The sequence below is a fragment of the Populus trichocarpa genome, chromosome 18, assembly GCF_000002775.5.
Source record: "Populus trichocarpa isolate Nisqually-1 chromosome 18, P.trichocarpa_v4.1, whole genome shotgun sequence".
Taxonomy (NCBI): Eukaryota; Viridiplantae; Streptophyta; class Magnoliopsida; order Malpighiales; family Salicaceae; genus Populus; species Populus trichocarpa.
In genome coordinates this window covers 11,781,520-11,795,432 of record NC_037302.2, presented here as the reverse complement: position 1 = coordinate 11,795,432, position 13,913 = coordinate 11,781,520, and positions in this window count along the sequence as shown.

The following is a 13,913-nucleotide window of genomic DNA, read 5'->3' as shown; positions in this document are numbered from 1 at the left end:
ATCAATCATCTCAAAAATTAAATTCAATCCAAAAACAAAAATCTTCCAGAGCTCAAATTTGATTTTTAGGAACCTTCAAGGTAAAAAAAAAACATTTAATATGAACAACTTTCACTAAATTGAATCATTTGATGCAATGATCAACTATTTTGACCTAAAAGCATATTTTTCTACTTTGTTCATTTTCTTTTAATTTTATCCTCAATCAATAAATTTGATCTAATTATTTTTTAATTTCGTTAAAAAAAAAATGCAAAGGGCCAAATTTAAAAAAATTAAATAGTAATTCACTATACAAGTGAGAGAATAAACAGTGCAGTGCGTGCAGTAAAAAAGAAAAGAAAAGAGTAACGTCTTTTATAATTTTAGTAATACTCAAAAGTCTTCTGCATGCCCTCTTTCCCATCTATATTTAACTGTCTTTGACAATCTCTCACTTTATATATAAAATTTGTATATCCAGACACACCCATGTATTATACATATTGGAGTGCAGTAATGTTATTACATTAATATAGTGGTTATTATTTTCGGTTCGGTTCGGTTTTTATAAAAAAAAATAATAAAATTGAATTTTTTTTTAAAAAACTAAAACCGGCTCAAACTGGCTGGTTTCGGTTCGGTTTTTTAAGGACAAAAACTAGTTCAAATCGGTTTTGCTCGGTTTTTTTTCCGATTTTTTTCGGTTTGGGTTCGGTTCGATTTTTTCGGTTTAAGCTTATAAAACCGAGTTGAACCGGTTAATTTTTTTTAAATTCTAATCGGTTTTTTTCACGGTTCGGTTTTTTTGGTTGTTTTTTTCTGGTTTTCTCGGTTTTTCGGTTTTTTTCTCACCCCTTTAACACATATTTTTTTTAATTACTATATATATATAGCTTGTCTTTTATTGGACTAGAAAGACAAAGAATCACGTAAAATACTGAATCATTGTGTGTATACTATATAGTTTATCTCTAAATAAGATATAAACATGATTATGATAGAGGAGGGGGGTATTTTAAAACATCATTAAGGTATTGAATTAAAGCAAATGCATGTGCTTCGCTTGTACTTGGCTTTGGGTGGGAGAGGGGGGAGGGAAGTAAGTAAATATATAGTCTTTTATTATGAAAAGTGAAACATGACCTCATTTAACCTTTGTCTTCCATGATGATAATTATTATATATAGGTTTCAAAATTCGTGTCCCTTAAGCAAAACCACAGTATGGGAATATATATGTTGACTATGATAAATATTTCCTCCGTGAAAAGGTGATCCAATGATTCATTATTCCAAAATAAATAATAAATAAATTACACTGAAATGATTTCTTTAAACTATGCATAAACGAGCTAGGGATACGGTATAATTATAAATATTGTACTTTGAAGGAGGGGTGGAGTGATGAGTGATTTTGGACTCCATCATCCCGTAAATCTCTCTCTTTTTTTTTTCTTTTTTTTTTGGTGTAGATTCGAGTTCAAATATTTTTTTTTTTAAAAAGGGAATATGGGAAAATAATGGGGGGAAAAAGAAGAAGAGAAAAGGAAGAGATAGAGCCCTTGCCTCTTGAAGGTAAGACGAAGCAGAGCCTTGTCTGTCTCGAAGGTTAATGGATCCTTAAATGCTCTAGAATGCCATAATAAATCCTCCCACCACTTACAGGTGCAACTACCTTATAAAAATCTGCATTTAATTGGTTTGTTGAGGTTCAACTTGTACCGTCCCTGTCTCAGATCAGGACAACAAGGAGACGGAGACGAAGAGTTCTGAATTCCGATCGTATTTCAAACTAATAATGCTTCGGCGGTGCTTGACGATAATACTTGCTTTAAAGTGTTTTTTTACAAAATATATTGAAATAATATATTTTTATTTTTTTAAATTTATTTTTAATACCCACGTATCAGAACAGTTTAAAAACATATAAAATAATTTTAAATTAAAAACATATAAATTTTAACCAATTTCCCGTTTAGATTACAATCCCAAACAGAAGGTTGAACCTCTCAAAAAAAATAAAAAACATCGAAAAACCCTAGCAACTTGTACTGTTTTAGAGGATTTAAAGAAAGGATAGCATATACAAAATACTTAATCTTATCTAGTTAGTATTCATAGTCAATAACATCCCATTATGATATGAATTTGGTAGGCAAACAATCTTAACAAGTAAAATATTGGTGCAACGACACTGAGGCTTGTGGTCCAGCGGCAGAGGCAAGGTCTTCTTGTCTCTGTCACCTGGGTTCGAGTCTCAGCGTGTATGCATGTCATCCCCGCGGTGTTTTACTTGCCTACTGGGCGTGTTTAGTGGGTCCAGGGATTAGTTGTGGTGTGCGTAAGCTGGCCCGGATACCCCGGTTTACCGGAAAAAAAAAAAAAGTGCAACGTCCCATTGTTGCTCACTGATGCTCGTGAAATTAAGGAGTCGATGCCACAAGTAAATGCACAGAAATTATTATTATTATTATTATTTGGTTTTTGTTCTGTGAAGAAGGGAAAGGAGAGAAGTCTTCGGGAACAAAAATAATCATCGTCATTTTTCCCTTTTCAGAACGCACGCCCTCCTTCCCTTGCCTTTTACGCGTTTTTCGAGCTCATCACCTTCCCACCCCTCTCCTTCTCCTTTACTACTGCAACAGCAGCAGCAACAACTACTACGACGACCTTCCTTTTTCAACACCCGGTTTTCCGTACGCGCTTCGATTCATTCGTGTGTTAACTCTGCTTCTTACAGTTCCTCTCCTTAATTTTATACACCTAATAACACTTGACATCCTAAAAAATCAATAAAAAACACCTAATTATTTACAGGTTTATAACTATGTTTATTTTAATTAAAAAAAAATAACTTGGTTGACTCTATTGACTTGATGATCTAGAAGTTAATCCGGTGACCAGGACGGTCCCTGATTAATTGATTCCTATGAATTAAGTCTCTTTTCATTGTATTAATTTCTTTTACAATCAATTTATGGATTTATTCGGCAACTAGAGTTATAGAGTTCTTCCTCGTCCCAGCTCCACTATCGTATTAATTTGTTTTTTCAGCAACAAAAATATGTTGAAGTCAATCTTTACATATCAAGACTGATATGTAAAGAATATTATTAAAATGTTTTCTGCCTTTTTTATTAAATTTTAAAAATGTTTTTTTAAAAAAATATTTTTTTATTTTTATTTTATCTTAAATTAAATTTTATAGTGTTTCCATATTATTTACCATGATAATGTTAAAAATAATAAAAATATTATTTTAATATATTTTTAAACAAAAAATATTTTAAAAAACACTTATTATTATATCGGAGAACATCTAAGTCCATTTCTGTCGTCGATGATACTTTTGAACTCAATTAGGTAAAGCAATTGAATAATTCTACAGAGTGGTTTTCAATTGTAATCTTATAGAGTAGAAATTGCATAAGATCATACACCTAGGGTAAAAATTAGGTATGACCTAATATCCTTTTCACTCAAAATTTCAAAGGTCATAAAGATATTTTCTCTCTGACTGTACTGTTCTGCAAAAAATTAAAAAAAATTGACTTATGAAGTGCTAAATCACTTTATATTGAGTGATTAGCCTAACCTCTTCTTTTCATGTCATTGTTGTAGTGGAAAATGTGTTAAAAAAAAGAAATTGAAAAAATAATTCCCTTTTCCAATTATATTTCAGCAAACTTCAATTCATAGTTGGATTTATGACCATGCTTTTAGCAATTCCAAGGGCTCAACTTTTCAATTGTCTGGCTGAGTTAATTATTCTACTGCCCATCAGTGTTTTTGAATATTTTTGAATTATTTTAGTTTTAAATTAATTTTTAAATGTTTTTGGATTGTTTTGATGTACTAATATTAAAAATAAATTTTTAAAAATAAAAAATAGATATATATTATTTTGATATATTTTCAAGCAAAAAAACACTTTGAAAAATAAATTCTACCACATTCTCAAATAGATCATAAACGCATGTGATTTATATTTTTGATGTATGGTGGTTCTTAAAATAATTTTTGGTTTGAAAATATATCTAAATAAATATTTTAGTTTTTTTAGTTTTGATATCTGCACATTAAAACTATAAAAAAAACATCGGTTTAATCTTTTTTCAAGTCAAACACACTTCTAAAACAATTTCAAATACAGTTTCAAACACAGAAATTAACAAATCCCTTCTTGAAAAATTGTTTCTGCTGAGTTCACTCTTTCATTTGATCTGGTATGAAATAAAAAAAAACCTTTTCAATTTCTTACACACACACACATCCAATAATGTTATGGAACATTAACCCGAAATTAATCGGTCAAGCACCGACTTTTGTAAAAAAAAATAAAAATAAATTAATCTAAGTGAATTACAAGAAACAAATGCAAACTTCGATTGTTAATTAGCAGCAGATGGGGTGATGTGTCATGACTTAATTAATTATATACTGGATAAGTTGCTAAAGGTCTATATATTGGAAGAATTTCTGGTCGTCATCATGCATCCTCTAATTGCTATCAAATTGTGGACCGAAAAAGCATAATTATCCGTTGAACAAGCAGAAGCCTCTACAAAATTGGCAAATTCACGACGAGCTAGCATAACGCACGTAGCGTAGCCAAGGTAGGTGGCAGTATAATGGAAATATGGTTCCACCCTTGTATCAAATCAACTTCCATTTCTTGCCATTAAAGACTTTGGCAGAAGACAGTTTGACTCGAAGAAGGAGGTACTGTGCAAAGACTAGGAGGAGCATGTTTTTAAAGTTTTTTTTTGGATTGAAACTGTTAGATTATTGATTTAGAATTGTAATTAATGATAGTTTTTTTTATAATTAGTAAATTTAATTGACTTAGCTATTATAGTTAAATTAATTTATTATATTATACTATTTTAAATATATTCGGTAACTGATACTTTCAGTGTGCGTGAGTGTATTACTTGGTTTTTCATATATCTCTGCACATAATTTAAGATATTTGTTTTTTTTATATATTCTTCTTAAGCTTTACTACACTTCCTTCTTATATTTTATTAAATCAAGTGAGCAAAAAAAGTAATTAAAAAGTTTAGAGGATTTTCGCTACGTCCAAAAATTGCAAAAGAAAACCATTACACAAAAATACCTGGTAACTCGACGACGATTCATTTATTTTAGGTGAGTTCGTGAATAATAAAGCTATTAATACATCAGAATATTGCAAAAGAAAAGATATTTCAAGATGTTTTGAATACAATAAAGTAATATATATATTAAGAAGTTTCATTACTCATCAATCAACACTCTAGAACAATGCTAAGTGATGATTCATTTATCCTAGAAAGGTTTGCATGTGAATAATAAAACTATTAATACATAACAACGTTGTAGGAAAAATATTTTAAAACATTTTGAATACTATAATATAATATAATAAATAATTTTATTACCCAACAATTAAAACTATATTTTGATGCATAAGTTATATGGACTACTAGAGCCGGTAGGCTTTGATTAATGGGGTCGATGATACAAAGTTGTAAAGAGAATTATATGCCTTTTTGATAAAAAAAAAATTTTTTTTGAAAGCCAAACAAGGGATGAAGATACACATTTAGGTGAAGGAAGTAAGTGTAGCCAGACAAGCTCACCCCTACTTCCATAAATCCTAGAAGACGTTTATTATGAAATGAAGGATTCTAATCTTTTTACTATCGTATTTTATCAATGGTTTTACCAGTGGATAATTAAATATTAATATTTTTAATCATTTTGTCGGTGATTTCATCTGTAATATTTAATTTAAATTTTTAATTTAATCAAAAAATTTCAGAAACACCTCAAGCATCACCAACGACTTTTCAATCCGTTGATGATTCCATCTGTAATATTTAATTTTAATTTTCAATTTCATTGAAAATTTACAGAAACCCGCCAAATATCATCAACGACTTTTCAATCTGTCGGTGATTTTGTCTGTAAAGAATACTAATTAACAGTGTAATTGAGAAATGAACAGTTCCAGAGCTTTCTAGAAAATACCAACGGAATTAATCCATCGGTGATACCCTTTATAATTGACATAATGAATAATGTCACGATATATCGAGGGAATATTTCCGCCAGTGCTTAACAATGAATATAATGAATAGATATTATGTTTGTAAAATTCATTATAATTTAAAGACAAAAACATTCTATTATTTGCATTTGTTAATTTTCTGGTAGTGTGAATCCCCATCTAGTTCTTTAATGCAAAAGAAAAACCCAAGAAAGGTTTGTCCACAGCCAGCTCATCTATCCAGAGCTTAAAATGATGACTCTTAACACCATCTAAATCGAAGTTTACAGGAGAAGGATTATGAGTGTCACCCTCCTTCTATAAATAGGAAACTAGAAAAAATATTACTGGTTCCACAAAAACAAATTAAGGTCATGGCATGGAAGAGTGCAGTTTTACCTTGAGAAGTTAAATAAAGAGATTTATTAGAAAATTCTATCTCCAATAGATTATGAAAAAAGGCTGCTAGCCTGACTAGAGGGCCGGTAGATACACACCAAGACGCTTTACCGAAGATCAACTTGATCCTAGACGGGCTATCCTCGAGGAGAGATTCCAAAGCTTATTGAAAATAAGTCCTAGTGATGTCACATTCTCTTGAAAGATGTGATAGAAAAAAGAGAGGATCGATAACCCTAAATTATCACGAGTGAAGACACCATTATTGATTAGGATAGAAGGAAAGGGAAAACCAGTTGAAAGAGCACTGGAAATACTAGTCATCATGAACACCTATCATAGGTATAAAACTCCCCGGCATACCTTCAAATATATCCAGAATCAACCCGTCCACAGGTTGAACGTTAACCCTTCTCTTATAACTTTCCATGAGTTGGTATAAACTAAATAGGATATGTATAACTGCTTACATAATATACCCTGACTTCACTGATATATGTCATTAATTACGCGGTATAGGCTAAATAGAATATGTATAACTGTTGCATCATACACGTTGCCTGGAAAAAAGAGATTATGCAGAACAGATACTTTTTTGAATTCATAGCGATCGACGTGGAAGGATGTGGGCACGTTGCACTGTTCAGATGGTCTCCATAATTTTTCTTCTGGAGTAGGCAAGGTTTATTAATGGATGCATTCATCAATGGACGACAGTGCTACTCTCAAAGGTTATAACACCAGCGCGTATTTCGGACAAGTCTTACGACACAGTCGATTCTATAACGTTAATCGCAATAAATTGCAATATACATAAAAGGAAGTACAGAATGCATGGCAGGACGATAATTAGTGCTCGCAGCTGGATCCCAATAAATGATGTACAAAACATTAGATAGCCTGCGATGCTAATGTCCCAGCACTACAACTACGAACAAAGAAGGGATAAAGTGAAGTTCCATTTCCTATTTGGATTTTTCAGAGTGTTATTTACTTCATGTTAGATTCCTGGAAAATGTTTTCTTGATTTGTTTATTGTTTAGTTGAACTCTAGAAAATTAATCAAATAAATTCAATTCTCAACTTAGTAGAAGAACGTGAGAAAACTAAGATGGCACATGCACGCACATTAATAAGAATATTTTAAAATATCTTTAGGGAAACATATATTTGGATGTAGTAATAAATAACGTATAAGGATTATATAATCTAATCTATTAGTGCACATAATATATTGTTAATATTAAATATTTTAATTTATATATATAATTTTATTAGAGAAATGCAATACTTTTTTTTTTGAATTCGAGGAAACTCCACCCTCCAGAAAGTGCATTTTATGGGTTCAGGTGAGTGAGTAAAATCTCGGTTGTCCCAGGCTCTTACAATAGGTGTATATTTTGACTCGAACTTGGGAACTGCTATGCTGTGTAGAATGCAATACCCTATAACTTAAGATTTATATATATTATCCACATAAGAAAAACACTAAGTTATTAATTCTAGTGTATACCAAACACTTAAAAAATGTTTTTTCTTTCCTTACAATTTTTTTTTTCACGGTGAATCACGCGTTGAAAAGCTACTTTCCAAGAAATCATTTATTTTTCGAGAAGAAATCGTTTTTGGACAGGATTAAAGGAGCCTCGTTTATTTTATGAATAGGATCGAGGAAAACTTTTTGGCAGGAAGCGAAAGAAAGTAGAAGGAAGGGCAGGGGAGCAAAGTTTTGTTGAAGAAGCTCCTTTGCTTGTCTCAGGCATGCCCACATCTCAAGCTAGCATGATACCATAATAATACCTGCACTTTGGAAAGACCTCATGCATGTTCCATAGAGCTCCTTTTCTCCCACTTTTTATAAACTTCTTCTTAGATCTCTACTCATCATTTCTGCATCTTACTCGGTTTGAATTGATAAACCATTCTCTAGATTATTTAATTTAAGCCTTTAGCATCATTATCGAAGGGTAGGGTTGCTTTGTAATTGGTTCCTTGATGAGGGAAAAGTTCCCCCGCACTATGCCATAGGCCTTCCCAGCCCCACCAATAATGGAGGAAACATAATTCAAGAAAAAAAGACCCCCACTCTCCCCTTTTTTTCCTCCAAGTAAGGATTGCTATATCAACCAACGACCCCATCTGCGAGGATCTCCCAATATTTTTCTTCAAGTTATGTAATTGCTAAAGTTGCATTTTATTTGACTTATTAAGACCTCAAAAGGGGCCCCTCTCCTCTTTTCCCACGTCTAGTTTCAAATCTCAATCGATCAATCCATGTATCATGAAATGGGTTAAAGCGTTTACAAAGGCTAATTGATGGAATATCATGAGACAGAAGGGCCGATAACTCTTTTCACTGATGCAAGCCAAACCCCACCTAGCTTTTTAATTACACGTATAAAAATTGGTGATAATCACGTCATGAAAGGTCAAACTTCAAGCAAACACAAAACAGCAAATCACTCACAGCTGGGGAGAATTGAGAGCCACCTCCTCCAGTAAGGATTTTGGTAGCTTCTTGTACTCAAAGGCAATTAGACTTTCAATCTCACCCCCTCCCCTCCCTCTAGAATTTCCTTTTCTTCCCTCCCTTTTTGGTTGAGAATAAAGGAAATCCGTCTTACTTTTCATATGAGATGAATTCGGTAAGATAAAGCATGCATCAATCAAGCAAAAGGTGACCATTGGTTCCCCTTTTAGAAAGTAGAAAATTTGTACCGTCATTTAGAAAAAAATAACTCTATAAAAGTTTGAGTGTGATATTAAATGTTCCATCCAGAAAAGAAAGAAAAAAAACAAATCAAAGGCTACACTATTCATAGGTGAATTCTATATCCAATTTTTTTTTTATGTAATTTGTAAGGCTAATATAAATTGATAAGCAAATAATTCCCTTTTCCTTTCTTGTTATTAAAGGCAAATTAAGTATTGGAAGTTGAAAGTAAATTGTTCAACTTTAGTTGTGTAATTAATGGGATTTGGCTTAATTTTCTTTTCCTGAAGCTTTTTTTTTTTTTTTGGAACAATTAACACTTAGGTAAACCCCAACTAATGGTGTGGCTTGCTCGATAAGGAGGCACCGCCCCTGAAAAGTCGTCCTCCTTTTTTTTATTTGGCCATATATATAGTTCTAGAGAAAGGAACAATTGGAAGCTGCCCAATTCCCACCTCAAAAAGCTTCATGTGAAATAACATTTCATCTTCTTCCTTTAACTTTTGGGAAAATCCTTAAGAACTACTAACAATAGAAGATGCCACATAGAAGAGGCAGAGAGAAAAGCTACTTTTTCTCCACTGATGGTGTGGAAATTTGGCTTTCTTAAGCACTAAGCTTTACACAAAAGCTACTAACTTTTTTATCGAGAGGAAAAGATGAGAAAAAAAAAAAAAGGTTTCTAAGAACGACTCAACCTCGTGGAAGCAACCCATGCCGACGTAAGACAGACCCTTTCATCAGCAGGAGCATATTGAGGGTCTAAAATCTAAATGGGTTTCAATTAAGCCATAAAGTTAGATTTTAAAACTTGTTTTTAAAAGTTAAGACATCCACCTTTCAAAGGGGGCCTACGTACCTCACTAGTTTAATTAACCTAATTGCCACAATTAGTGGATGACAAAACCCTACAGAAATTACTGCAGTAATTAATTAAAGAAATGATTTAAGACCTTGTTTGAGCATTCATGTTAATTATAACCTTGAATCAGTGGAGAAATATTCCAAGAACATTGTTTCCAATTGTTCCTAATAGAAGAACAAAGCCCGCGCAGCAGGCTCTTCATTTTCACCAACCATATATATATTACTTCGGGGGTGCCTGGAAATCTGTCAAGATGAAAACCCACATTCTGGTAAAAGAAAAATTGGAAATTCACATTTTTTAAATCCAAACTGGGCGGACACAGGAGTAAAATGCAAGCATGCTTTTCCATATCTTTCTCAAATGGGGGCTACCGGAAAAACCATTGCTGTCCACCAAATGTATGTGCGAGGCCCTAGACATAAAGAAAGAAATTGCCTTGAGTCTCAATACAAAGTACAGCCCATCTTCCAACTACAACTATAAATGCCATTATACGCATATTGTATCATTACTCATCCTCATCAGGATTCGAGAGATTAAAACTACTAGGTGGCACATTCAAAGCAAGGGGTCCTAGAGAAAGACAATGAAAGCACTTTTAGAAATGTGTTCATCCTCCGGATCAATGATGGGGAGGCAAAACTTTGAGATTTTTCCTTCAAAAAATAAAAAAGATCTTGAGCTTGAGCCAAAACCCTTTAATTTTATTTTATGAAGAAATTAAACACTTAAAGATCGAATTAGAAGATCTTAAGACAACTGGGGTGCCATGGCCCGCCCTGCAGTACCGCAGCTGCCTTCTGCAGAATCTAGATAGCAGATGTTGGGTAAGGATATGGAGGTATCTGAAGATATGGGTGGGAGACAAAAACCTTTCTTTGTTTCGAAGGATCTTGAACGTTTCAAAGTTCCAAGCAATTTGCTTGCATTGGTTTATATATGTCATTAGAGAATAAGGTAGAGAGATCTGCTCTTGGTTGGGCTGCCACCGTCTTCTTAATGCGATCCACAATCAACTAATTATCGTCTGATTATCTGACCTTTAACTTAATAAGATAAACCCAATTGCATATCAAGATGATAGAGTAGACAACGATTTGGATCAGACCATATGAGTTTAATTATTAACCAAGTGTTTAGTATTCTTTTTTCTTAGACAGGGGTTTAGACACGTACGTGCATAAATGTTTTGCGAAGAAATAAGATATATCTCACATGGACAGTATATATATCTCACATGCACTAGCTCTTCAAATGGTAAGAAAGATACTCATTCGATATTGTGAATGAATTATTGTCAATAAAATTTTTTTACGAATGGAAATATATTTCAATTAATGTTTATAGAGTTATAATAAATTATTTTTTATTCACTAATTTTTTATATAAGATATTAAAAAAACAAATATAGAAAAATAAAAAATCTGTAATATAATTAAAGAAAACAGGAGATCACTCCCATCCAATATTCTAAGGGTAAAGAAGAACTCCAACGGTAACAAAGGAGGAACCAAGAAGGCAATACAAGATTTGTTTTTTTAGAGACACAATCTCAAATTAATTTCTCATAACTATTGCTACGTCTCTATACATCAGGTTCCTATCAGTGGATGGATGGACAGCAGCAATAACCAGTACAAAATATCGACATGCCTGGGATCGCGCTGTCAGTATATATATATATATATATATATATATTATGATGAGGCAGATATATATATGAAAGAAAATTGACAAATTAAATATATTTTCATTTAAGAGGATTTATCTATAATTATTTGTCATGTTTTTGTCCCTAAAAGAAAATAAAATCATTCATTTCAAATTCAAGATAATTCTAGTTTTCTCTGGATAAACATTAAAGGATCGATGTCGGTACTGCGATGCTGATATTGTGATGTACACATCAATAAGTTCATATATTGCAAGTTTATCAATCCACAGGTCAGAGAGTTGGTTTGTCAAAGTTGACAAATCTATAGATATGATTGTGTGTATGTATTGGTGAGTGTTTCGGGATATAATCATTTTATTTTTAGATATGTTTTAAAAGTGTTTTTTAGTATTTTTTATAATTTTAATATGTTGATGTTAAAAATAAAAAATAAAAAATAATAAAATTACAAAATTATTTAATAATAATATAATCATTTAAATTATTATTAAATAAAAAAATAATTAAAAAAAAAACCATAAACTCTAATACGAAACAATTGTGATATAAGCAAGTTCTTTACTATATTGTATCCATTGCTATCGTAATTATAGTTTTTTAAAAAGAAATCTCCTATTTAAAGTATGATAGTAGTTGTGTCTTAAAGTATTTTTTATTTTGAAATATATTAAAATAATTTATTTGTTAAAATAATTTATTTTTAATATCATTTCTTCAAAACAATTTAAAAATAAAAATAAAAAAATTTAATTTTCACAAACCATCCATTTGGACCGCACTTCCATCTAAGTTTAAAACAAGACACACACACAGACATAGACACACACACTAACCTGTAGCTTTAAGCACAGTATTTTGATTGTTTTAATTTATTATATTTTGATTCTAACGCAAACAGTACCCCGGGACAAGCATAATAATAATTAAAAAAAAAAAAAGAAGCAATGAATGAAGCTGCATGTAAGGAGAAGATCAGAAATAAAAGTTTCAGATTGACAAAACATGCACGCTGTATAACAGTATAAAAAGCTGGCGAGCCCAGAAAGGTTCATGTCATCAGAAGGAACAGGTGAAAAAGGAAGAGAAAGCATGGGAGCGCATATGCCAAAGGACAAAACATCTTTTGAACAAGTTGATGGAGAGATAACAAAAGCGTGAACAAAATGTAGCTGTTCACACTCAGAAAGAGTTTTAACTAGCTTGCTCGTACACTGAACCTCATCTTTCAACTTTTTCTTTCTTCTTGGAATCCTTCCTGCCATCGATTTCCTCTCTCTTTTTGAAACATTTAATGGCTGCAAAACTTTGAATCAAATAGCAGTGATCAGAGAAGGAAAAGATAACCCAGCCTCGAAGCATTTAATGCCAAAAGCTGCTTCATCGTATGCCTGTGTGTCCCAATATCATGCAACTCCCGGGATTGCCGCCGGAGTTTAATTAAAGCCTTCGAGCTCAGGTTGGTTCTTTGATGAGCTCGTGTTTGTTTTTACAGCGCGGTGTAAAAAGTGAAAACACAGAGATTGTACAAATGAATGTTAGGACAGTGAAATAGTGGTTGGAAAATTATCTGAGGTCCTGAGAGTCTCGGACTTTCAGGAGCCTGACACCGGTAAATGTTATGGAAAGAAAACTTTATTATTATTATTATTATTATTATTATTTTACCATATTATTAGAACAGTCTTCAAAATGCTTTTGGAAATAGAAATATCTATAGTTGGGAATGACAGTGACATCGTCAAAAGCAATATGCCTTGATGCTTGTTAAACATGGTTTAATTTGAGGGGTTAATTTAAAAACTTGGTAATTTAAAATATAACAATTTTTTTTTATATAATCCAGGGTGTCCGGGCCAGCTTGCGTGCACCACGATTATTTTCTGGGTCTACTGAACATCCTGCAAGCCCGGTAAACAGGTAAGGCACCGCGGGGGTGACAGACGTGCATATGGAGGGCTGAATTCGGGACGGGGCAAGGCAAGCCTCACCTGTTGACCACTGAGCTAGACCCTCAAGTGCAAAATACAACAAGTTTTAATTAGACGGGTGAGGATAATAATTTAGTTAAACATGATCAATCTAGTTAAACTTGATATTGTAATAGTTTCTTAAAGTAGAAAGTTTATTAAGGTAATTAACATAACTCAAGACTTTAGCCGACATGATAGTAATGCACTTGTGGTCACATAAAGTTGTTGAAATATTGGCATTACCTCTTATAAATAATCAAACATCTAAGAACA